The following is a 25,914-nucleotide window of genomic DNA, read 5'->3' on the forward strand; positions in this document are numbered from 1 at the left end:
AATGTTGTGGTTTATTTGCCTTTAAGATTAAAATATAAAAGAATCTATCTTTTGTGTGTCTATTTTCATTTTTCTAGGCCTACTATTTATTTGTCATAGCACATCACCATGGTAAAGACTGCTTTCTTTTACAAGCTTCATGATGTTTTTGAGTTAAATAATTGTATCTCCTGGAGTTCTGAATGCCACAGATATATAGCACAAGTTTAAGAAAAGCTGATTTACTTGCTATCAAATCTCATAACCTTACCTTAAAGGCTTATAAATGAGGAGATTAAAGGACTGGACTCAAATAAAAAGGAAAGGATATCACCACTATGCTATGTCTTGTATGAAGAATTGCCTTTAGACTTTTTAACATTTTTTTGTTTTGTTAAATAAGAAATCATTTCTATACATGGATGCACAAATGTGAATATTTTATAGATATATAAAATAAATGCTTAAGTGTTTTTATGTATAAAAACCACGCACACATGTCTAGCTCTTGAGAGAGCATGCTGTGCAGCTGGCTCTCAGTTTACAGCAATGATTTTTAATTATTTGCATGTACAAACCTATATTTGGTAGCACATATTAACTTATAGTGAAGTGAGGATCAGCTGAGGGATTATTCAAAATACTAAGATGCCATTGAAAAACATTAGTTCTCTGACAATAGAGATCCTACCAAAAAAAGCCACAAGAATCAAGACCCTACTGTCTATTTTAACTAAGAATATATATTTTCTAACCAAGTTTTTTCCACTTGTTTGTTTCTAAATAAAATTTGACAGTTTTCTAGAGATATTAATTCTTATAGTGAAGTAATAACCTAGTCAGGCCAAAATATATCTCATAGTTCACCTCAACAAGGATAAATGGACCCAGACCCATAAACCCAACAGAACCTTGTTAACTTAAATCAACTGAAGATCCATCTCAGAATACTTTCTCTGTTATATCATGAAGACAGCTTTTTTCCTTCCCCCCCTGCCCCGTAAGAGCATTTACTTTGTACGTCTACCTCCTTTGTTATTTCTCTCTACTCCAGCAACACTTATCTCTTTTTTAATACATACCTGAAAGCACTAAATGTTTTTTCAAACAAGAAACTAAGGAACAGAAGTGGTACTTTCCTGATCTCACAGTAAGTCTTAGGTAAAACTTGTAATAGAACAGCAAATAAACTATTACCTGTCACTAAGAGTTGTTTTTTTATGTTACTTTTCAAGGTTAATTTTTGATTAGTCTTCACAATTAACATTTTCTGTAAGTTTTGTCTCAGATTGTATCTAATATTTATTAAGAAGTAATAATAAAGACTAAAAAAAGTCCAGGAGTACTGTCTCCAAAACAAACTGCTATCTCATACAAGTGAAATATAACAGCTCTAAATCCTTCATCGTTATGCACAGATAAACAGGAGGAGGAAAACAGCAATACAGCATATCTCCTATCAAAATGAAAAATCACTGAAAATCACTTAAATAACTGAATCCCTCAGGACAGAGAACTTTGATCAATATGAAATATCTACAGAAACAACATGCTTCCTTTTACACTACAATATGCTCAGACTATAAGCACTGTACAGCTCTAAATGGCCACAGGAAGTCAACCTTGTGTGATAACATTTTTGACAGAGTTTGAATTATTAGTTATTGTTCTCCAGTGTTTCACCTAGGGATACTGAAAATAGGGATCCATTCAACATGTAGATCATGCCAGTTAGAGAACTTGCCCTTCAGTCCTCTTTCATCATAGGGTTGGTTTAAGATGGTAGCCTTGAGAGTTTGGAAAAATGCTGTTGTTGATGGACAGCATACACTCCCTCTGGCAAAGCAAAGATCCCAGAAATATCATGATCCCATAAATAACCGAAATAGACATTCCATCAGCCTGTGCTATGTAGGGAATGCCGCAAGTATGCTCACCAGAAGATGTTGTTATTATTGTTATCATAACTTAGAACCTAAGCACAAGTTTTAATATTGCCCAGTCCAATTAACAGTTTGAATAGCCACTGTCTAACCTGTGTAAGTTGCTAGATGATTGACTTCTAATTCACTATGCCTGAATCATTCACTCTTGTCACTGCTTAGCAAATGGGACTTACCTGGGAGCCCAACCCAGCCCATCTCTGCTAGTTCTTGTCGCTGAACCGCACTCCAGTCCAGTCCGGTCCAATCCAGCAGAACTCATTCAAAGCCAGAAGGCTGCCTTACTGGTATCCAGATGTCTTCTCTCTCCCTTTTAGACTGCCAAATACCTCCACCAGTGAAACTCAAATAACTAGTATCTACCCGCTTGATTTTATCAGTGACTGATACACTTCCTGAAGAAAAAGTATGTTGGGATCTTTGCCTACCTTCCATAGCTGTTCCACAACTACAGTGGAGATAATGGAGGCCACAAAACCGTGTAGAAAAGGTTAACTCCTGTAGTTAACTACGGCTTTTTGACTTAAGTCTATGCCACCACATAAAAAATAGACATGCTTGCCAAGAAGAATTCAATTTATCTTAGCAAGAATGTGCTTTAAGAGAATAATTACAGATCACTTGCTTTTAACTGGGAAAAAGATGGAACTGAGGTTCCATGAAGGTTTGTACAAGGAATGCTTGCTTTCCTCAAAGTTTTGGTTGTCAACAGCAAAACAGCATTTCCACAGGAAGAAAAATATGACCACCTGGTTTTTAGTCTCACATGAATTAGCAATGTCAAAGACTGGCAGACTCACAGGAGTGTGTGATTTCTTTTTTGTTTTGTTTTGGCAGCTGTGCACACTTGTTTATTTCCTGAGGTGAGGTTTTGGTAGGACAGAAGGAATTAGATGAAGGTAAAACAGAAAGGGGGGAAATGACTGAAAAGAAAGAAATAAAAGGCTATGAAAACACAGAAAGGAAGCAAATAGGGAAAATGGAGCGATGCTGACGTAAAGGGCCTGAAGGAGAGAATGATACAGAATCAAATCAAGCAGCAATTCAACACATGGGAAAGAATGTCCGGATTAAAAACCTTGAAAGCCACCTGGCACTGATGGCACCAACAGGCCCTAAATGCCTCCTTTATAGCCACCATACTCTGCTCATATCAGATTAATTTCTAGGTATTCTAGCAATTAGGTTTTTTCTTCTTTGATTTAATGACTGGGGGCTTCTTGCCGTTTTCCCTCTTCTTTCCACCATGACCTTAAGGACAGGGTCACTGTTGCAGTGTTCTAGGTATTTGCTACAGAGGAAGCAAAATAAACTCTAAAGCTATGCAGAAATGTTGGTTCAGTCCCATGTTCGATAACAGTTCAGTCACAATCACAACCTTGTTTTCCTCAAAACATCCTAGGGATTTCCCAACCCAACATTTGCACACCTAGATGTTGCTTGTCTGATGAGACTGGATGCGACAATATCTAGGATAGTACAGCTACTTGTGACAAACATTTTTTTGGCTACCAATTTTCCTTTTCTTGTTAGTGATTTGGAGAAATGTTTTTTTCCCAGCACAGACATATGGTCATGCAAGTGCATGTGTTTCATTCAACCTGTTCTGTACGTGGAAGTCCTAGATACTGTAGTCAGGGAAACAGAGCTCTGAAGGTACCTGTAACATTTCTGCTATTACATATCCCATTATATCTGGTCCTGTTTAGGAATAGCCTATCCTGGAGTAAAACTAAATGGTTCTGTTCCAAATAAAATTTGCATTAATGAAAGGATACCCCTGAGGTCTCATTGAAAATGTGATAAATAAGTAATACAGTAACAAAAGAAAACAAGTAAACTACTTACATGTTTAATGAATAAAATAAAATTTATTTTATGAAAATTGAGACTATTTTCCCACTGTGATATAATGTGAAGTACCCAGCAGACTTTCATTTAATATACTATGCTACAATAACTATACAGTTCTGATTAAAACCAATCAGGGACCAAATTAGGAATGTGTTAATGATAATATTCTCTTCATGAAATCCTATGGCATTTTTTAGTTCCCTAAGGATGTCCCAAAATACATCAGAACTCCCTAGTAACCCAATGATATGTATAGAGGATACATTCTGTGTAATTATTTTAGCAAATTAGTACTTACTAAAAATTATATAAATGAAACAAAGAATTAGAATTTAGGAAAATAGTACTCACTAAATTGGATGCAAAAGGGGAGGGAGTCAGGGAGGAAACAACCCTGGGATATGTTTTCTGTCACTTCTTCACCCATTCAACACATACTTTCTGGATCAATGAAAATGGACAATACCTGTTCGCAGTGCATGTTAATTAACTGTTCTCTCTCAAGCTTGAGGTACAGTTTGGCAGGAGACAGCATGACTGATCAAATGTTGTCCAGGCTCTGATTTTGGCTGATGATATTTTCTCAACTGAGAAGGAAAACAAAGTAAGATTGGCTTGGTACAACACCTTTGCACTGACTATTCAATACTGACTAATATCATCACCAGGGAATAAAAGGTAAATTCAGAGAATGAAAACTATTACTTCAAGCCCAAATCTTTGAGGTGCTGGTAACTCCAACTCCTTCCTTAGACTCCTAAGATACAAAGAGCTCCAAATACAGCACAAAGGTCAGCAATTAAATGAAGCATCTGTGCAAGTTCTTGAGAGGTAGAATAGTACAAGGGACAGCTGCAGTCTCACCAGTTAAAGATAACTTGAGGTTATACTTATTAAACACTACAAAATGGGCTGAAAGACTAATGGCTCACATCAGCATACACAAACTCAGATTTTAAAATGGTTGCCCTTACTGCTGTGACAGCTGCTTTATAGACTATTGCATCGTTAAATGGATCAGTATTCCTTTGATGCTGTGGAAAACCTGACATACACTCATAATGGGAGACTGACCAAGAAGAAATTAAATACAGAACTCATTTAGGTAACTGCTCTCTTTCTTTAAGGACTTCACTGTAAGGCAGTTAACTTGCAGTCAGATAAGGGAATATAATGACCTGTTACTCTTCTGTGTGAGTTATTCCCTGCTATGGGTATTAAAGACAATGGAGAATGTGGATGCAATGAATCCATTGCTTTCTCCACTACATAGGTAATCAGAAAACAGGCAAACAAAGGCATAGAGAAAAGGGAGCAGGGATAGAAGATCTTTTAATCAAAGGAAAAACCTTTTTAAGACCAAAGAGTCTTAAAAAAAACCCTCAAAGTGGTATGCAAGTAGAAAAAAAAAAAAAAAGAAACTGTTCTCGGTGTTCACTGGCAACACACAGAAGAAGCAGGCTTAAACTGCTGTCCAGGAGTTTTAAGATAGGTACAAGGAATACTGCTTTTGCAAAGGACATTCCTGCCTTACAAATCTATTGGAGTCCTTTAAAGGAGTAAACAAGGACAGAACAAGAGCAAATTTAGTGAGTTTGGTCAACTTATATTTCCACAGGGCACTTAACAAAATCTTTAAAAAATACTAAGCTGTTGCAAGATAAGGAAAAGCACACTCCCTTGAATAAATAACTAGTTGAAGATGGGATAACAACAGATAGAAATTAAAAGGCAATTTTCACAAAGTGAGGAGTGAATGCCCACTGAGTTCTGCAGTCAAGAGTATTCATAAAATGATGAGGAAAATGAGGTGAGTAGTGAGGGGATAAACCTGACATTACATCATTCATGATCACAAAAATGAAGGCTAACTGTGAAGAGCTCTAGCAGGACCTTTCAAGATTGGGAAATACGATGGTAGATGAAATTCAACAATCACCTTCTATTTAAAAATAATTAATACATACAAACTATTTCAGATGCTCCCCCCCAACTTTTTTTCTCTCTAACCTTTGATGCATCACAGTAAAACTAACGTTCTCTGCCACTATATACAGAATGTAGGTACTTCTGGCAAACAAGAATAAACAGATGACCCTTTAAAAATATGGCTTTTCTTTGGTGCCACCCTCAATCTGACAGGCTAAACCCTTTCCTGCTAAGAATGCAGCCCAAAGCCTTATACAGACCACTGCCTCTGGGAACAAAGGGATTGCATTTTTATATTAACTCTATCCTTCAGTTATTAGGGCTGAAGGTAGCTGGATATTTCTCTTTTGTACATGTGTCTTAAGGTATTATAGTGAATGCTCAAAAAGAAAAAAAAAAATACAAGAACTGAAAGGTATACAAACATAAAGCGGTAACTATTTTTCAAAACCTCATAGTGGTTCAGTTTGGAATACAAAATCCAATTACGTATTAACAATAACAATATTCATTAAATATAGAAATATTTTGATCATTTCATTATTGAATACCCTTAATAAAAAAAAGAAACTTCAGTGTTTAAGTGTAAAAATGCAAATGTTTAAAAGAATTGTTACACAAAATGTTGCAAGAAAGGAAACTCCACAGTTAAGCTCTTCTTCGTAGTTGAACAAGATAATCTCAGCAACATTAACAGAAAAGAAATGCAGACAGATAGAAAGACCTAAAGCATTTATCTTTAGTGGAAAAATTTTTGCTGATGGAAATGCTATTTAACGGAATGATTTAAGATTGAAAATATTAAGTATCTTTTTCAACTATACCTTGATTTAAGTTTGTGTAAAGCAGCAAGAATTTGAAGCATTCCAATTTCAGTGGTTTGATTTAGATGGAAACAGTTGCAGTGAATTGTTAAAATTTACTGTAAGCACTTGAATAAATTAATATAGATTTGTTTTTTGATAGCAGTAGTTGAATCTTTGGCAGTAACTCTCAGAATATGCTGATATGTTTCCATGAGAGCTAACGCTGATTCATTTGAGATCTTCACAAGACCTTTTAGGTAATCTTTGTTGAAGTATTACAGTTTTTTCCCCCAATGCGGTATAGTTTATTTTAACTACGAATGGATGATACAGTCTGATAAGAACATATTCCATATGAAATTGAACCTTGTTTTTTTTTCTTGTCTTTTGACATTACGGACATTATTTTCACATTATGCTAGGTTCCCGGTTTCTGTTAGGACAGACAGGATGACTGTGAAAGATGGGCAGAGAAATTATTCTTTCCACCCTAGTGTAAATGAGGAAATATTGGAAATATTGCCAGGAATGCTGAACCTCAAAATCATAATGATTTCTCCAACCCAGATAATTCAGATAAGTCAATACTACCTTAAGATGGAATTTCCTCTACAAGAAACCTATGACTATTGTCTTTGGAAATGCCAATTGCTTTCCAAAAAACAAGTTATAATTGCATGGTATATGTTATAGCAGGTGTGAAAACCTAAGCAAACTCATTTCTTCACAACAAGATGGTTTCAACCTGAGGTGGTAAAGCTGAAAGCTGTTCTCTTTCTCTAGTGAGTTATCAAAGAAAGACATGGAAGATCTGGCAATGACAGTCTAGCACAGATATTATCTGCTAAATGACAGTAACTTTCACACAGTTTATAAGCCTTGATGTGAATTTATGCAGCCTGTGCATCTTAATCAAAGACAACTTGAGTTAGATCTCTGGACATTGGCACGTAAGGGCATGTGCCAGAGACCAGAGAGCATGTTATAGACCAGAGCTAATCAGGACTTTCTTGGGTATCAACTAATTCATCCATGCAAACACACCAAGCACTAATCTTAACTTCTATCACAGGAACTGAGATTGATGTGAAGAAACTCAGGAGGAAGAGAAGCAATAAAGGTATATTTTATCCAAAAGAGAATGATGCTATTGGAAAACCACAGCTAGAGTAACACCCATGGTATGCAGACTTCACAGAAAAGAAGTAGCTTTTCCCTGGAAATTTATATTTGAAGCATACTATCAATATTTAGCAATATACAGAGTTTTATGAAAAGGCTGGAACACTGTGATATTTTTCAGAGATAGGTTTCATCCTTAGGTTTTTGTTCCATACTACTGAAAGCAGTAATTTAACGACTGGGTAGAAGACATTTTATTGTCAAATTGTCATTGTCATTTCAAGTGTCATTTTGACACTTACAGCAGATAAACGTTTTTCTGGGTACAGTCAGAATTAGGGAAAAAGCAGAGCTCTGGGATGATATCACAGCTTTTTTCTTTTTTCAGACCTCTACCAACCCTGTGTTTATTTTCTTTCTAAATGAAAAAAAAAAACAACCTAACACTCAAAACAGATGATTTGCATTGGATTTCCTGTCAAGACTTTACCATCTCCAATTAGACTTTACCATGAAGTGTGAAATGGTGAATTTAAAAGCATTACTGAATTTTTTTCAGGTTAACAATTTAGTATAACATCCTCACACTATGTTTTATTTAGACTTCAGCAGGGCATTGCAACTAAACCAGGAAATCCTGTTCTACCTGTGATTTTACTGAGCTGTTTAGACCTAATTTGTGATTTGGTCTGTTTCCCTGTATGAGTAAAAACCTCCTTCTGCTCTAATCTGTATCAATCTCAACCTGTAGAAAGAGTGGAAGCCCTTAGGGCTGTGGGTTTCCATGAAGCCCCTCTTTAGTGGAGGACCAAGCTCAGACTGCAGCAGAGCCGGACCCAACCAAATTTAGAAATTAACAGCTAACCAGGAGCCAGAGTCAAAAAAGGGACAAATCCAAGCAACACCAGTGCTGTTTTAAACAAACCCAATGGCAAACCCAGCTTCTAGCTGTCCCACTAGTACTGACCCCTATGCACAGGTTATCCTCCTTAGGTAACTGTGGCAGGGTACAGACTTTGAAGGCCTAAGACATCAGGCATTATCACTTTGCTGATAAAATGAAAATGACATGAAAAAAACTATGGAAGAACACTGAAAGTAAAAGCAAAGCTCCCGATCAATAAAGAGTATGTTGTCTTATGACTCCTTTTTTTTTTCTTCTCTTGCTCCCTTACTATAAATCATTGCTTCCCCCATTTACTTCAATTTTCTTCTTATTCTATGCCTAGGATGAAATTTATGTCACCTAATTTTTGCTAATTAAATGTCCAGTCTTATTACTCATTAATTTTCCCAGTATAATTAGCCAGGAAAAGTCACTTCCAAGGACCAATTCACCCCCTACTAAGATGGGAATGTTCCTCAAGTCTTAATTTTCTCCAATACTTACAGCACTGAGGCTGCGGCTCTGTTGTGGTTTAGCTTCAGTCGGCAACTAAGCACCACACAGCCGCTCGCTCACCCTCCCCCCCCGGTGGGATGGGGGAGAGAATCGTAAGAGCTAAAGTAAGAAAACTGGTGGGCTGAGATAAGAACAGTTGAATAATTGGGGGGGAAAAAAAGTAATGAAAAGTAAAACAACAAGAGAGAGAAACAAAACCCAGGGAAAAAAAAACCCAAGTGATACAACTGCTCACCACCTGCGGACCGATGCCCAGCCCGTCCCCGAGCAGTGACTGCTGCCCCCTGGCCAGCTCCCCCCAGTTTATATCCTGAGCATGACGTTATATGGTATGGAATAGCCCTTTGGCCAGTTTGGATCAACTCTCTTGGCTGTGCCCCCTCCCAGCTTCTTGTGCACCTGGCAGAGCAGGGGAAGCTGGAAAGTCCTTGACCAGTGTAAACACCACTTAGCAACAACTAAAACATCAGTGTGTCATCAACATTATGCTCACACTAAATCCAAACCACAGCACTATACCAGCTACTAGGAAGAAAATTAACTCTATCCCAGTCGAAACCAGGACAGGATCCATGACTAATAAGCTAATTTACACTAGCACTGATGAAGTCTTGCTGTAGCTCCATGACTTCTGCCCCTTGCTGCCATCACCTTCCCTCGGCCAACAAACAGTAGTGAGGAAGCAGATCAGCAGAGAACAAGCCACTGACACAAGTGAGCAGGGAATATGGCAGTCTGAGTTTTGCCTAGCTTTTAAACTACTGATTTTTACTTGTAAAGAAATTCTACTTCTTGAAAGTCTGTCCAGATCAGTTCTTGAAAGGACCCAATCTCTTCAGATCTTCAGAAGTAATTATCCTAGGCTGGTAAGTATTATTTTGCCAATTTACTGGAGTATTCAGTTTATAGACAACTGTGAAATAATGTCCTGCTGGCCTTCCAAGAGTGGCTAACTCCACTCTAATCAGCTGCATGATACTTGCTATATGCCTCTACAACTGAAAACACATCCAAATTGTTAGTATTAATCATTTGCTAAAGTAGAACACATTTGTCACTACATGTAAAAATAATGGTGCTCATACATTGTTTCAGCATACAATTTGTAGCGTAATTTGTAGCAAGTTACTTTATTGATATTTATAGGCAAATAAGACTACCAAGGAAGTCCAACATTCTACCTTGTTACTAAATGCATTTAGAAGTTACTATTAATGCTGCAACTAATCTGTTGCTCTATTGATTCTAAGATTTTTTAGCCTCAGAGAAATACTTTTTTAAGGCATTTCCATAGATGTGAGAACAGAGTAGCAGGTATGTACAGTTAATTTTGGATGGAATAAATTATCTACACCATGAGCAAAACTCTGTGTTTTTTACCTCTCCAGAGGCTGGTCATCATAGATAAGTTTGCTAACAACTGGAGATTCTAATTTCAACCAAAACTCTCTTTTGGTGATGAAGTCTGCAAGGCTAACAGCACTAGCAATGGAAGTAGCAGTCCTAAAAAATGCAAAGGCAAAGATGTCTATAAATAAAAGCACACAAAATAGAATTAAACTTCCCTCCCCTCTCCCCATGCTTTTACCACTCAAGACACAGGTCTTGATTCCAAAAAATACAGATTCCTGAAGAACTTGAACATTGCCTGAACTGCTGTTGATTGCTGCAAGATAGGTTCAGATGTGAATAAATACTACTGATTAACTGTAGCATCTCTTTGAGAACAGGCTGATTCACAGTTAGTTAATATAAGTTTTAATTTTGGTGGCCACCTAAATATGTGTTCAGGATTTTAATGTGAAGCGTTTTATATAATTTTCAAAATTAGATACAACAGTATTAAAGTGCTTTTCTGATTCTAATATTTTCTGATTTTATTCTTATAAAGTGATGTTCTGATATCTGTGACTGAGGAATCAATAATCAGGAAGTGCCAGATTATACATGTGTCCTTTCTTTCTACAGCAGTCTGGTTAACATCACTGAATTTAATATTCTTTATTTGCAACTGTGGAAGAAAAAGTACAGTTTGTGATCAGTAAGATACTCAAGAACTCTCACTTGTGGCTCACCACCCTGCAGACAACCTCCTCTTAAAATTTTGTTGCTGACACACGAAGCATATGTAATTAAGCAGATAACATTTTTACAGCTCATCTGTTTGCAAGATTAGTGGTCGGTTATGGGGCCTTTATTTAAATATAAACATGGTCCATACTATGTATTCTAATGGCTCAATAAAAGATTTTAAAAAGGAAATGCAGAAACAACAGGTAATTCTTCAGGTCTCAGAAGACAGAGACAGAGCACATGCATTATTGTAGATGCATCCCAAACTACTAAAGGTGCCCCGCCCCTTCCCCTGGGTTGAAATCCAGCTTTCCAAAAGCACCGCAGCAGTGTAACCCCCCTCATCTGAAGACTACGCAGAAGTCCCAGTTCTGATTCTCCTGTCTGACTGCCAAAGCTTTATATTGAATGGCTGCACCATTGCTCCCTCACATCGAGGGACACTAGCTTCTAACATGTTTCTGATCTCTATGATCAACTGAAGTTATCTGCCTTCCTTAATGGTCCTGTAATCTACCTTTCTCTCCAAGCCTTATCTAGGCTATCATAATTTGTTTGTAAATCAAAACAATAAGCCTTCATCTTGTCCAACTAATTGCTTTTGCAGTCTCACTGACTTAAGAAAAAAAAGGTGGAATGAAAAACACTAAAAATTGAAAGGGAAAAAGGACAATGAAATCTTTGTTGCTATATTCTTACTCCAAATTCTGCTACCCATGAAGACCCTGTCATACATGGCTCTGAGTCTCATCACAGAAACACATTTTGTAAACTAATAACCTGAAGTCCCTGCTTCAGCACTACACTGTAAAAATCAAACCATTTGGACTGCATTTATGAATATGCAGGTGTTGGTTAATATGCAAAAATAAGATGTTTTAATAATGTTTTAATTAATGATCTTACACCAGTTTTTACCAACCTAAAGTAATGCTCATAGAATATTATTTTTCACCTATGGTACAGTTAGATCAGCAATTTAACCTCCCATTACTGAAAAAAAAAAAATATATTGGGTAATGCCATTTTCATTCTTTCCCAAGAAGGAGAAAAGTGTATAGAAACTGAAATGATTTGAAAGATCCCCACAAAAAAGTACATGGGGTAATTTTTTTCTATCACTCCTCCATATTATCCATCACTTTGTCTACACCGTTCATAATTGTCTAAATGGCAAGTGGAATTAACAGTGAATTCAGGTAAGTGTTAAATAGTCTACTGATTTTTTCTTCCTCTGGTCTATTTTGATTAGCTTGTCTCATATCTAAACTCTGTAAAGATGAGCAGACACTAGCATCTTGCTTTCCAAATGGGTAACAGAGCTAAATGAAACTCAGAAATGTTGGAACTTAATGTCATCTTCTATACACACCCTTCACAAAGAAACTGCAGATGAAATCTTCATAGGACACTAAACATACCAAAGAGCAGGTGGAGTACTATTGAAGCATATCTCTTATGTAGGATGTGGAAGATGTGCAATTACGCTACAATCTCTCCTCACTTTTGGATGTTTCCTCAATAAACCTACACATCTTGGTATCTATGTATCCGGAAAGAACCCCAAACAACCCTTCTATAAGAAGACACTTTTGTATACTGCCACAGATGGGAGAGCATTCTTTCCACAGTTGAAACACCTCCTACAATCATCTTTTAGCTTGTGAATATAAAAATGGTGGAAGATGAATGTAGCCTCTAAGGAAGCTATCAGAATGAAGACACCCTCTGGCAATTACCAAATCATATGTTTATTTTTTCATCATATGTTTATGAATAGGAGAAGTGTGAAAGAAGCAGCTGTAAGAAAAAGAAAAAAGATGGGAAGATATTTAAAACATTTTAGTTCACATTTATTAAAGAAAAATCTAGTAAAAACTACTGAAAGCTGAAGTTCTATTTTGAACCTGTTCTGTATAAGCGTTCTGACAACAAGTTCTTTTTTTTTTTTTTAATCCATCCTGCAAACATTGTTATGCTTGCTACTTGTGGCTTGGCTTTCCGGGTTGGACATGCACCTTTACAAATTTCTGGCTTGTGCATATATATCCTGCTAAAGATTAAGCTGAATTCAGTGGGAAGCTTTCAGTGAGTGGTGTTTCAAGGATTGGGGTGCTATCAAGTTTTTGTGCACAGATCAGGGCGTCTGGCCTGAAGACAGACAGTTGCATATTAACTGAAAAATGACTTCTTGATTACTGAAACACAAAAGTAGACATTTAAAGGAAAACAAAACAAAAAGCTCTCCTTTCTAGAAAGGGGTGAGAATATAGAGCAGGGGGCTAGACTGCACCATCACAGTAGATGTGGAGGCAACTGTATTGCCTTAGGAAACCAATTGTGGTTTTGAAAGAGGCTTTCTTTTCTTCACTTACCACTTTCATATTTCTTGCAGAGGATGAGGTGGGGTGAAAGAGATATTACCACCAGCCTAATATTCCCACAGGACAAATCAGGTGACATTCCAAGCCCCTTCTACCTGAATGCTCAGATAACTTGCTCCTCTTGTCCCTTTGACTAACTAGAGAACTGTTCCCTATGTGTCCCATCCACTGCAGAGAATCTCTTCATTCCTCCCAAAGCTTCCCCTCCCCCCTGCTCTGTTTACCACAAATCTCTGAGTTTCGGTTTTCCTTTTGCTCTGGCTCTCCTAAATATTCCAAAGTTACCTTTCACTTCAAATCTTCTCCCACCTATTCCTTTTTCCCCATCCCGTGTCCCCTAACAGAGACCCTCCATAACAGCCAAAGCTGCTGAGCTCTCCCTGTTCTGCCTCAGCCACCTCCAGTCCTGGCAGTGCTCATGACCCTACACCTCCACCAGCAGGCACCTACTTTTCCCTGGGCAGCACAGCTGGTGCACCCCACTCTTCTCCCAAGCTTGAACTCTTGCTCTGAAAGGTATTGCAGAAACTTCAGGCACAGCCGGAACAACCTTCTCAGGTGACATCCTGAGGGTAGAAAGAATGACACAGGAAAAAAGGAGGATGCTTTCTGACCTGCCTGCCTTCCTTTCTTATCAGTTAATTGAAGTGCTATAGACCCCACTTCGCAGCAGTTTCACATCCCTCTTGACTCAATCCAAACATATTGGTTAGCAGTCTTTGCTCCTTCCTCTTTTCTGCTACTATTTGGCCACTTCTAAGAAAAGAAAAAATAGCAGATAGACATACTCTAATGGGATAGATACTGCTTCTATCCCATTTTCTCCTCCTTGTAGAAGGCCATGCAAAGAGACCACTGATAATTTACTCTCTTCCAGAATACATATGCTAAACCACAGTCTGGCCTCGCACACTTAGTATTGGAGCGTATCACAACGGATTTACAACAATACATTTTAATTAATCACCCTCCAGGGTTTCAGCTGGAATTAATACCACACACGGCCACATTTTAAATTGTTTTTAAATCAAGAGTGCCAATATACCATTTTTTTCCCCAGTCAGTCAGTCTTTGAATTTGGCAATAAAGCTGGCTGAATTTCTGCCAAGGTGATTCATTTCATCCAGACCTCTAATTGTATTTGGACAATTAAGGAGAGAGGTGGGAGCAGTTCAACAAGTCAAGAGGATTTTATAAATAAAAATTTGTCCAGTATAATGGAAAGCATTAGCTACCAAGTAAAATGATACAAATAGAAAGATAATGTTTGCTGAAGAAAAATAAAAACAAAACCTGACCTTCATGCAATTATGCAGGTTGATTTGCTGGATGAGAAAACTACAGAGGCTGGAATGAAACAGGAAAATGAATGCAGAGTCATAAAAAAACAGGCCGACATAACTGGTAAGTAAAGTCTGCTACCCCAAGACAATAGAGTCCATACCTGGAGCCTAGTAGATACAGAGAGACCACCCTGGTCCTTAATTTCAGGTATTTCACATTATGCTATTTTCCCCAGGTTCCAGTTACATACCGCACTAGGCTACATTTGGTAAGAGTGATCAGGGACCATTGATAACAATCATTTGACTGGTTTAAGTCAACATAGCGGTGAACTCTGATTTAAATTATATTTATGTTTATGTTTGATCTGCTATTTATTCTACTAACAAAACATTTATGTTGTGAAAACACCATGAGTTTTTACTAGATCAAATTTTATCCCTGTTAAGAGTTAATATACAGTCCCCATTGCAAGAAATCAGAGCAGAGCTCTGTACAGACTGAGCTGTACATTCTTTGGGAAAGAAAAGTAGTACTGAAAATCAGCAGGTGTTTAGAATTACAGAGGGTACACAATTTGTTCCTCTGTTATATTTGACTTTTTAAAGAATGAAACATGAATAATCACCACTTATTTTTCTTTCAAGCACTTCATAAACAGAAAATCAGTCTCTTTATTGTGCTCCAAACAGGCAATGCTAGAATAACAATTCACTTCCTTAACTTTATTGGTACAGCATCACAAATCAAGTGTAACATCGTCAAAACGATACAAGAAAACTTTTTATATTTGTTTTTCCAGAACTGTGAGTAGTGATTCCCCATATTTTGCTTGAACCGTTCATTTTCACCAGAAGACAGTTGAAGGCAAATATAATCATTTTCTGAGTCATTTTTAAAATAACTGTGAGACTGATTTTCCATTGTCCCGAAGAGTGTATAGTCATTTAGATGGTGCAGAATGGTCCCAGTTCAGCAATCTACTTAAAGTACATGCCTGACTAAGTGCGTGAATAGTCCCATTGATTTCAAAGGGAGTACTTACATCCTTAACAAGAGGCACACTCGGGAAAGATGGACTGAATCAGAGCTGAAGTAGGAGTCAGCCTCCCTCAAGCCTGGATGCTGGCACTTCACACCACGCACGCACCTACAATATTCTCCGTGAGAAACTGGCTACTCATGATTTGGACGGGTGTACTCTTCACTGGGTAAAAACCTGGCTGGATGGCCAGGCCCAAAGAGTTGTGGTGAATGGTGTTAGATCCAGTTGGTGGCCAGTCACAAGTGGTGTTCCCCAGCGCTCAGTACTGGGGCCAGTTCTGTTTAATATCTTTATCAATGATCTGGACGAAGGGATCGAGTGCACCCTCAGTAAGCTTGCAGATGACACCAAGCTGGGCAGGAGTGTTGATCTGCTTGAGGGTAGGAAGGCTCTGTGGAAGGATCTGGACAGGCTGGATTGATGTGCTGAGGCCAATTGTATGAGATTCAACAAGGCCAAGTGCCGGGTCCTGCACTTGGGTCACAACAACCCCATGCAACGCTACAGGCTTGGGGAAGAGTGGCTGGAAAAACTGCCCAGTGGAAAAGGATCTGGGGATGTTGATTGACAGCCGGCTGAATATGAGCCAGCAGTGTGCCCAGGTGGCCAAGAAAGCCAATGGCATCCTGGCTTGTATCAGAAATAGTGTGGCCAGCAGGACTAGGGAAGTGATCGTGCCCCTGTCCTTGGCACAGGTGAGGCTGCACCTCGAATACTGTGTTCGGTTTTGGGCCCCTCCCTACAAGAAAGACATTGGGGTGTTGGAGCGTGTCCAGAGAAGGGCACCGAAGCTGGTGAAGGGTCTAGAGCACAAGTCTTATGAGGAGCGGCTGAGGGAACTGGGGATGCTTAGCCTGGAGAAAAGGAGACTCAGGGGAGACCTTACCTGAAAGGAGGTTGTAGCGAGGTGGGGGTCGGTCTCTTCTCCCAAGTAACAAGCTTTAGGACAAGAGGAAATGGCCTCAAGTTGTGCCAGGGGAGGCTTAGATTGGATATTAGGAAAAACTTCTTCTCCAAAAGGGTTGCCAAGTGTTGGAACGGGCAGCCCAGGGAAGTGGTTGAGTCACCATCCCTGGAGGTATTTAAAAGACGTGTAGATGTGGCACTTAGGACATGGCTTAGTGGTGGATGGCTAGGTTAACGGTTGGACTTGATGATCTTAAAGGTCTTTTCCAACCTAAACGATTCTATAAATGTCTCTGCAGAGTGTGGGATGGTGTCCAACTCTGTTTCATAACACCTGCCTAGACTGAGTTAAAGGGTGACCAGGCTGATAGTTACAGGTCCTCAAAACACTATCTAGGCCTACAATGGGCTGCCAGACAGTTGCAGCGCTGTTTTAAGCAAATAACCACCGTTATTTTAAATGGTGTGGTATGTGCATGCTAGCTCATCTGTTTCCAAAATAATCGTGTGAAACCGCTAAATGCACAAAATTGTGCAAAAGTTAGCTAAATAAATAACAAAACGTAAGAAAAATTACAATATTTTAAATGTAATTCATAATGTAATAAGAGAATTATTAGTAAGAGGTAGAAACTGGTTAAAGATGACAAATCATAGATTATATCTTTGGCACGCGGTTTCCATGTTCAGAGCAGGATTACTCTGTTTCTATGGCTAAGGATCCTGGGGATGCTACAGCTAAACACCATTATGCACCTTAAACAGACTGAATTATATATCAGATTGGTTTGCATTATAAATTTATGAGTAATCAGTTGTGTTCACTAAATTTAGATGCTAACAATTTTTAAGATATACACAAAAAGCAAAGGTAAATAATGGGTTGGTGGATAAAGTAGGATTAAAGATATTCTAACAAATTAATTTCTAATAAGCAATATTAATGAGGTTTTACAGTTTGATTTGCTTCATAGGTCAGTTAGACTTATTTTAGTTTCTTTTTATAGATGCTTAATTTAATTTCTTATAAAGCAGGACATGGAAACAGTTGTTAAAACTGCATTAAAATTAAGAGTTTAAGAATGATATTTTTTTTTTTTCTTTAACTTCTAAACACTATTCTTCTAAACAGGGCAAGTTTTAGGATTCTAGGTACACAACTGATGTCTTAAATAGAAATTCTGTTAGGTTTACCTCTCCAAATCATGGAGTTACTCCAGTGTACCCAGCTCTAACAAATAGCTTTGACATTCTCAGATCTTGTAATGCTGCTCTCCACGATCCCATCTCCCTCTCTTTCGTCACTTTTTCCACCATGCCATGATGCAAAGATACTTTGCTGCCTTTATGTCACGACCTCAGCCCCACAGGACTGGGAAGCAGAGAACCAGCAGTTGGCTGTGGGTGGTCTAAGGAAGGATCTCTGCCACCATCTATTGGCGAACTGCTGGAAGAGAGCAAGAAGGTCTTACTCATTTCCCTCTCTACTTCCCTCTTCTCAGTAGGAGCTTTCTGCACAGAAGTCCTCTGAGCCCAGTTACCCTTCTGTCTACAGCTGTACCATAGAAAAATGGAATGTGCCCGCAGTGAGACCAGGTGAGTAAACCGGTAGCGGTCTCCATCTGCCATGTACTACACCTATTAACCTTACTGCCAGGCAGGCAGCATTAGTCCGAGAACGCATCTCATGGCACAGTCCAGTCACCAGAGTGTTTCTGTGCGACACCAGGCAGTGTCACTGGGCCTCACATCACAGCTAAAGGCAACAGCATAGCAAATGGCCACACAGAGACAACAGCACAGTTTACAATATGCTTCTAAACGTAACAGCCTGCCAGGAGACTGGCACAAAGCAATGCCCCAGATAGACCTACCCCAAGATATTGCAATCAGAATAACCAAAGAAATTTAATATTCCCAAATTTTTAAGTGGGAACACAAGTCAGTGTGTTGAATTCAAGAACTGCTAGGCATTTGAACGCTCTTCCTGTTCAAACCTTATGCCAATGTGGTATTGGCACATGTGAGATGAAAAGATCAATAATATTTATTTTCTAGTCATACACCTAGTAATTTCATTGCATGTTGCCTTTTCCCATATTGACTATTTTCTCTGCACCTATTATTCTCTCTTGGCACTAACTTCTTCATATTTCTCTATTAATTTTCTTAAATATCTTCTGTTCTCCATGTCTCTTCTCCATATTCAAATTTATTTAATCTATTCAAATTATTTTCCCATCTCCAGCAGCATTTCCTTCAATCTTGTAACCCCTTGCCTATCATTTTCTTTTCTCCCTTCAACCCACTGTAGGTATCTTTTATTTTCTTCTTCTTGGCCTTAGTTATCTGCTATTTCAAGAGTGTTCCTTCATATATTTTGTCCTTTGAATCCCTTCTAATATACCTTTACTTGTTGTGCCACCATGTTTACTTCAAGCTGCCACCCACAAAAGCAGTAGCAATCTCTCTCTTGCCAGCAAAAGGACTCCCTCAAAAATCTTCATGTGGTATATGAATCTGTATTCAAGCTAGTACTACACACTAAATTAGACAGAACATTCGTACCATCTGTTCAGAGTAGCTGTAAAGAGTTGCACAGACGTTGGTTTCATTGCACAACAACAAATTTTATTGGTCTTAGTAACCCCAGGGACTATACTACACAGTGAGCACCATCTACTGGCGTCCAATTATTTATACATGCATGTAGATATAAAGCATTTCTCTATTGCTGAACCTAACAAAATTCATCCTTAAAGAATTATATATTTTTTTTAGAAGATCTGCAATTAGATGGCTGTTCGGATCACTGCATGGTAATAGCTACATTTCTGGCCCAGAAGGGAAAAAAATAACTAGATGTTTAAAATACACTCTTTTAAATTAATATAAACACACACATAATTTAACTCACACAATTTGTGTATAAATACACATATGAACACACAGATATATTAATGGTAATCTTGGCTTTAAATCATCTGCTCTTTACTTTTATCCTAGGAAAGCCTACCAAAAGAAAAAAAAAAAACCTTAATCCCACAGTAATAACTTCAGATAATGCAGCATGAATATATTTTATTGATATTCTGAAAATCTCTTATCTACAGAAAGGCTCTGAAGAGGGAGACATTTTGAACTATGAATTTAATTTGAACAGGTATTTGGTACATATACATCACAGGAAGAGCTGGACAGGAGTTTTCTAATCAGAATGATTTTGTAAGAAATACACTTTCCACGAGCTCAGGATGTTCTGAAGGAAGCTTTGATTTTTTTCTAAGCCTTATACTTCCTGTGAGTCAAAAGCATGAGGAATCTATTGTCTTTCATTTTCTTCTGATCCAAATAATATTATTTCATGCCATTCAATTAGCATAGTTTAACATCAAACTGATTTCACCAGTTATACTTCATTACATCATAGGAGTGGTAGAGTTTGGATTTGATGATTTTTGGGATCTATTTATTCTCTGTTGCTATTGTTGCACTCTGCAGGCAGTTTGTTTAAAAGGAACCGTTTTTATTTTAACAGTAGGAATATACAAGAGTTTTAGTCCAATTTAACTAATGGAAAAGGTAGAAAAGGCTCTCATGTAGATCCTATGCTTTCTAGAAAAGATGACGTTTGTACAGAATGAGGACTTCCTTCACTTTCAATTTCTTGCGTAAGGAAGACTGTCAGGGCTATGTCCATACTACACTAGTTAATTAAGTGTGTCCAGGAACTTTCTCTAAGTACAAGTAGCATGGAGTAGCTTGGATCTATGATAGTAAATTCTTTTAGTCTCCACCACAGGGATTGCTGAAGGCAAGCTGAGGATTGGGAATGGCCCTTGGAGTGATGTAAACCCTGAGCTGTGCCAAGAAACTGTTTGGGATTAGCTAATTTACATTTAGGGAACATGGGAATAGTTTAATGGAATAGACAATCACATTCCAGTGCCTAGAAATGCTCGTTGACTCTGATTAATCTACTAGTATAGACACAGTCTTAGAGGATTAAAAAGTGAACCCAATCCTAGAGACAGGCTCATCAAGATGTATTTCCCAAAACTGCATATTATGCTGTGGGAAACCTGGAACCTCACATAAGATACACTGATTGTCTCATTTGAGGCACATAATGGGAGATCTACAAGGATGTTATTCAGTGATAAGGACAAATTACATCCTTGTGCTTGATATAATTGACATGTATATGCCAATCATCAAACTAATTCAGAGCAGTGACTCTGGACTGTATAAATATGTATCACAGAAGAAATACATTCATGGATATTCTCCTGATGTTCACCACCAGCTAAACTGTGAGCTTCAAGCTGTTTCAGAATATCATCTAACATCAAGAGGTAATAAAGCATATCAACAAATTGTGTTAAAATTCTGGTAATAAAGTGCTGGTTTAATTACACATTTTTTAATGGGCAATAGCTCTGAAATATCCATAACTTTAACTTTGACAAAATAATCCTATGTATTTTAAGAGAATATCTAATCCAGAACAATGAAGGCCACAGTTTGGAAGTAAAATCCATGCAGCACAGTAGCACCATAACCATTGCCTAGCTTTCTCAACATTTGCTTCTAGATGAAGACAGTACTTCCAGAGCAAAGATTAAGTTTCCACCCTAAATGCCAGTTATCTTCTGAACCCTAAAAGGCTTCTGTATACAAGGACATTTGGACTAGCCCCACGTTACCCTAACAGCTGCAGTCTTACAGGTATTCTTCCACTCTGAATTGAGATAATGAGTTAAGCTAACTATGCTCTCCTGGCATACTATTCTCACTGATTTCTCCTCAACATAAAATATTCCTTTAAGCAAAATATTTTGTTGGTCTAAAGAGCCATTTAATTATACTGCATTATACTGGATGAATGAAAATGCATTATTGAAAAGGCTACCAAGCTTTAGCAGTGGATTTCTATACAGTTCTACTACTTATGCCAAATGTAATTAAGACCTTCCATTTTCAATTTTAAGTTTACGAAAAGACAAATGGAGGTATTTCTTTTATATTGTACCATACCTTTCTCAATTAGCTAGTGAGAATAAGTCTTCCTCAGACTGATAGTTCTTCTGAAGATTCCCTTTCCATGCTTTCACATAATATTCTATGTGTGCTTTTAAATTGATTTGTGCATGCACCTCAAAGCTCTGGAAAGGCACATTTTAAAAATTGCAATAGAAAATTCATCAATATTTAAACACATTAGATACTCTTGAACTTTTACCTTGAGCAGTTTTCTTCAATTTGCATAAAAATGTATTTCTTTAAAGGCTGAGAAGAAACTGGAACATGAAGATACACACTCTAAAACCAGGCATGCTTAATGCTTACTTTAAGGAGTATTTTAGCTAGATAAAAAGTTTCAAGTTCAGGGAGAACTAAATGGAATATTAAAGGCAAGTGCCACAGTAAGTGTAATACATACAAGAAGCAGAAAGCAAGGAGAATTATGTTTATGAAAGTTTAACCTTCTAAATTCCCTCAAAATGTTAGTGTAGCATTGCAAATGTTTTAATTTTAAAATTGCTTTTACCACTTTTCTTTCAAAGTTTCTGAGTGAAGAAGCAGAGTTTCTGTGAATACAAAAATTAAAATCAAATGAGAAGCCCTTCACCTGCTCCCCAGGGATAGCATTGCCTTAGCTAATAAAGTCTCTTGATGGTCAGGCATCTTGATGACGATTGAGATGCCTGAGCATCAAGAGGCTAAATTCTACTTGGAACCCTGTTGCTTGCCAAAATGATGCAGGCTACTCCCAGCACTTCCTTGCTCTTCCTTAATCTACACATTGCTATCTCCACTTGGACTGAAGCATTTCTGGAGACACTAGATTTCTGTGGATCGCCACTGTAAAAAATTTCTTGGGAGTTTCAGACATGAACATAAAAAAAATTGGTGTTACCTGTAAGAAATGACTGCAAAATTCAATATTACTTGAAAAAACAGTATCTTAGATATAAAATCCTCATGTAGCTGCATAAAACAAAAAGATACCTAGCACCAGGCATATATTGTTAAAAAGAAGCATTTGACTACTTTTTGTAAGACTGCCTTTACAGCTACATTCATTCCAAATCTCCCCCAATTATTATTGCCAATACACTCAGCAAAAGATTTGTGCTTCTTGTTGAAGTTACGAGATATCACTGCCACAGGCTCTCTCCACTACCTCAAGACTGATTACACAGCTTCTAAGTTTTATTTTCAATAAACTAAAGATGGCTGCTGATTTGCTTGTACACCTTAGAAGCCCACAGAAGACAGTAACGTGTGAGAAGAATTTATTTTATTCCTTATGGATTCACTTGAGATGTAGCTGGAAAAGAGTCAATACAGGAATCACAGTAAACAACAGTTACATTACACCAGCTTGTGCTCACAACATTGTTAAGCTATGCTTAAATCAAAATCACAGTATCTGGGGTTTCAATAAGGTGATGAAAACTAGTAGCTGTTTAAAATAAAAAAATTAAACAATGCAATGCCAGATGCATGGAAACTGCAGGTCAAGATGTAGTAACAAGATGTACAATGCATGAGTGCCCCTTAGCCTCTCAGGATAGTGACATTAGAAATTAACCTATCACCAGCAATTGTCTTGTGGCTGTAAGATGGCAATAGCTTTGTATCAGTTTATACTCTTACAGCTGTTGGGAGCAGAGTGTGCTTAGGTAAAGGATAAAAACTATCTTCTAAATTGCAAAAATGTAAACCTGCCAGAGAAGAGAGATCTTTCTTTCCATTCTAATGTATTACTTAAAATGCAATTACTCTGAGGCTTGCAAATCAGCTAGAGGGCATCCCAGATTATTACATGGGAAATCAAGGTCTGTACTCCACAATAAAAATAAGTACATTAGACTAATGATCACCCTAAAACCAGATTTTTTAAAAATTTGGTTTAGTAACTAGTCTAATTTTGCATAATGTGAAGTTCAAATTTATTTCTTTGATCTACAGGACTGTTATCTAATCACAGAAACTGGATATGGAACAAACTTACTAGCTAGCCTGGTCAATTTTTTTGTAGACACAGGACAGTTCCCCATAGCTTTTCTAACTATTATGTAGCACTTAATATCCAAATCAAAGGGCTTTCATTATATTCACAACATACATTATCTCTTAGCATTACAAATTTTCCCTGATATTCATCCTCTTCTTATTTTCATCTCCCTCCATCCTGTAACAAACTCTGTACCTAACTTAATTTTCTTTGCTTCAGGGTTTGAAAGCTACTGAGCATAACATGGCTGTTCTCAGCCAAATGTTGCTAATACACTCTGTAACCAAATTTCTCTGCTATAGAGAGCCTTATACATTTTGGACTGAAATTTGTCACAGTTAGGAGCAGATTTGAAAGTAATTTAAGCCCTTAACTCCATTAGAAAACCAGGGCAGTTAGAGGCCTAATTAACTTTGATGATTTGTGCCTTAGATCTTAGGGATGCAACTCTTTCTAAAGGGCAAGCATAGGATTTGAAAATTTTTTTACTGAAGCCTGTCACATTCCAGATGTACAGAATGAACTTTTTTGAGCAACCACAAATATCCAACTGTCAGGTAATATTTTCTTAATGAAACCTTACATGTAAAGGTAAGTAAGAAGAAAACCACTGCTATATGTCAATTTAAGGAGGCAAAAAACACAGTATACATTTATAATATGTGGATTTACATGAGTTAGAAAGGAGAAGAACTGAATTCACATTCTGGATGTGTTTGCTGAACAGCTCTCCACCACAAGTACAGCTACTGTTTAAACACCCTAAGTTTTATAATAGACATCAAGTTGAACTGCCTTTGTTAGCACATTAATGTACAAGGCTTAAGAGAATACAGGATTTTTGACAACACTTGGAAAAGAATTAGAAATTAAGGCTCACTTAAGAGATGTGGAGATACAGGGCTTCACCGTTGGTGATGGTACCCAGAAGCTAAAATGCCTGACAAATATGCAGGAAGGTCACAAGTAATTGGATAAATCCTGAATAAATGAAAGCACATGCAATCCCACCATGCACTAAGCAAGACAGAGGAGATGGAACAAATATTTATAAAATTTATCTATCCTTTTGATGGAAACTAATTTGCTTACTGTAAACTAGATGATTGAATAGAACAACCTAGGGAAATTTCTTTGAGAAACCTCATATGTAAAGTACATAGCACTAACCAACAATTAATTAATCCTGTAATATTAAACATAAGAAATCAAATCTGCACTACAAAGTGCATTTGAAAATGATAGCATACCTTTCAAAGAAAGCAAGTGCAATGGCAGTGTGAGGAAAAAAACCCAAACCTTGAAATGCAACAATTTAGTACAGATTCAGTACTAGTAAAACTGGCAAAATAGCCAATATGTGGGTTTATCATTGCATTACATACTAGATCTCAGAAGCCAAATTTAAACTGGACACAAGCAATACCTAGTATGTCATAAATTTTAAGGGGAAAACATGGGGGGCTGGTACTCAAGAGGGAGGAAAGAGGGAAGGAAGGATAAAAGAGAGGTGGAGGAGTGGATGAGAGGGAGGAGGGAAGGGGGGAGGGACTAAGGCAAAAGAAGAAAGACAGCAAAACTAAAGAAATAGCCCTCTCTTTTTCTAATGGGGATAAAAAAAAATACTGTCAAGATATCTGTGAATTATATTTCCCATTTTTCATTATATACTGCCATAATCCATCTTTCTGGGCATGAATCAAATAATTCTACTAATTAGTATTCTACTAATACTCAGACTTGTTCATTAGTAGTACTGGGAACTGTAGCACCACAAATCTCTTCCAGTTAAAGACAAGATTGCTGATAACCATCAATTTTTCACAGAATGGCTAGAACTCTGCTAGTCTCATCGGGACACATTGCTTCTTTTGTGCTAAACAGTAAATGATAGCTTTCAGCAATGAGGATAAATGGGCATCTGTACTAGTTGTAAGGCTCACTGCTGTCAGTGATTCTGGTAAACTGTAGATAGGTAGATGAATATCTGCAATGAATGTCGCTACAAATTGTCAAGCCCTGCCAAAAAACAATTGCCTTAAGGGTCTCAAGTGAAGGAAGGGTTATAATTTTGGGCAAAAAAGGATCGTTGTTTTAGCTCGGGTACTGCTGTAGTAATTTTTAAGGGACTGAGGGACCAAGGAGTGTTTACAAAGCAGACCT

General features: G+C 37.6%; 2 long non-coding RNA genes across 6 annotated transcripts in view; both read right to left on the reverse strand.

The window, feature by feature from the left end:
• The window catches only part of LOC142405924 (uncharacterized), a 757,404-nt gene that overhangs the window by 613,825 nt on the left and 117,665 nt on the right, over positions 1-25,914 (reverse strand). The window lies entirely within an intron of this gene.
• The window catches only part of LOC142406722 (uncharacterized), a 98,321-nt gene that overhangs the window by 42,213 nt on the left and 30,194 nt on the right, over positions 1-25,914 (reverse strand). The window contains exon 2 of the long non-coding RNA XR_012774678.1: positions 4,243-4,363. This is a non-coding gene — a long non-coding RNA (uncharacterized LOC142406722). The remainder of the gene's footprint in view (positions 1-4,242; positions 4,364-25,914) is intronic.

The sequence above is a fragment of the Mycteria americana genome, chromosome 2, assembly GCF_035582795.1.
Source record: "Mycteria americana isolate JAX WOST 10 ecotype Jacksonville Zoo and Gardens chromosome 2, USCA_MyAme_1.0, whole genome shotgun sequence".
In the NCBI taxonomy this organism is placed as follows: Eukaryota; Metazoa; Chordata; class Aves; order Ciconiiformes; family Ciconiidae; genus Mycteria; species Mycteria americana.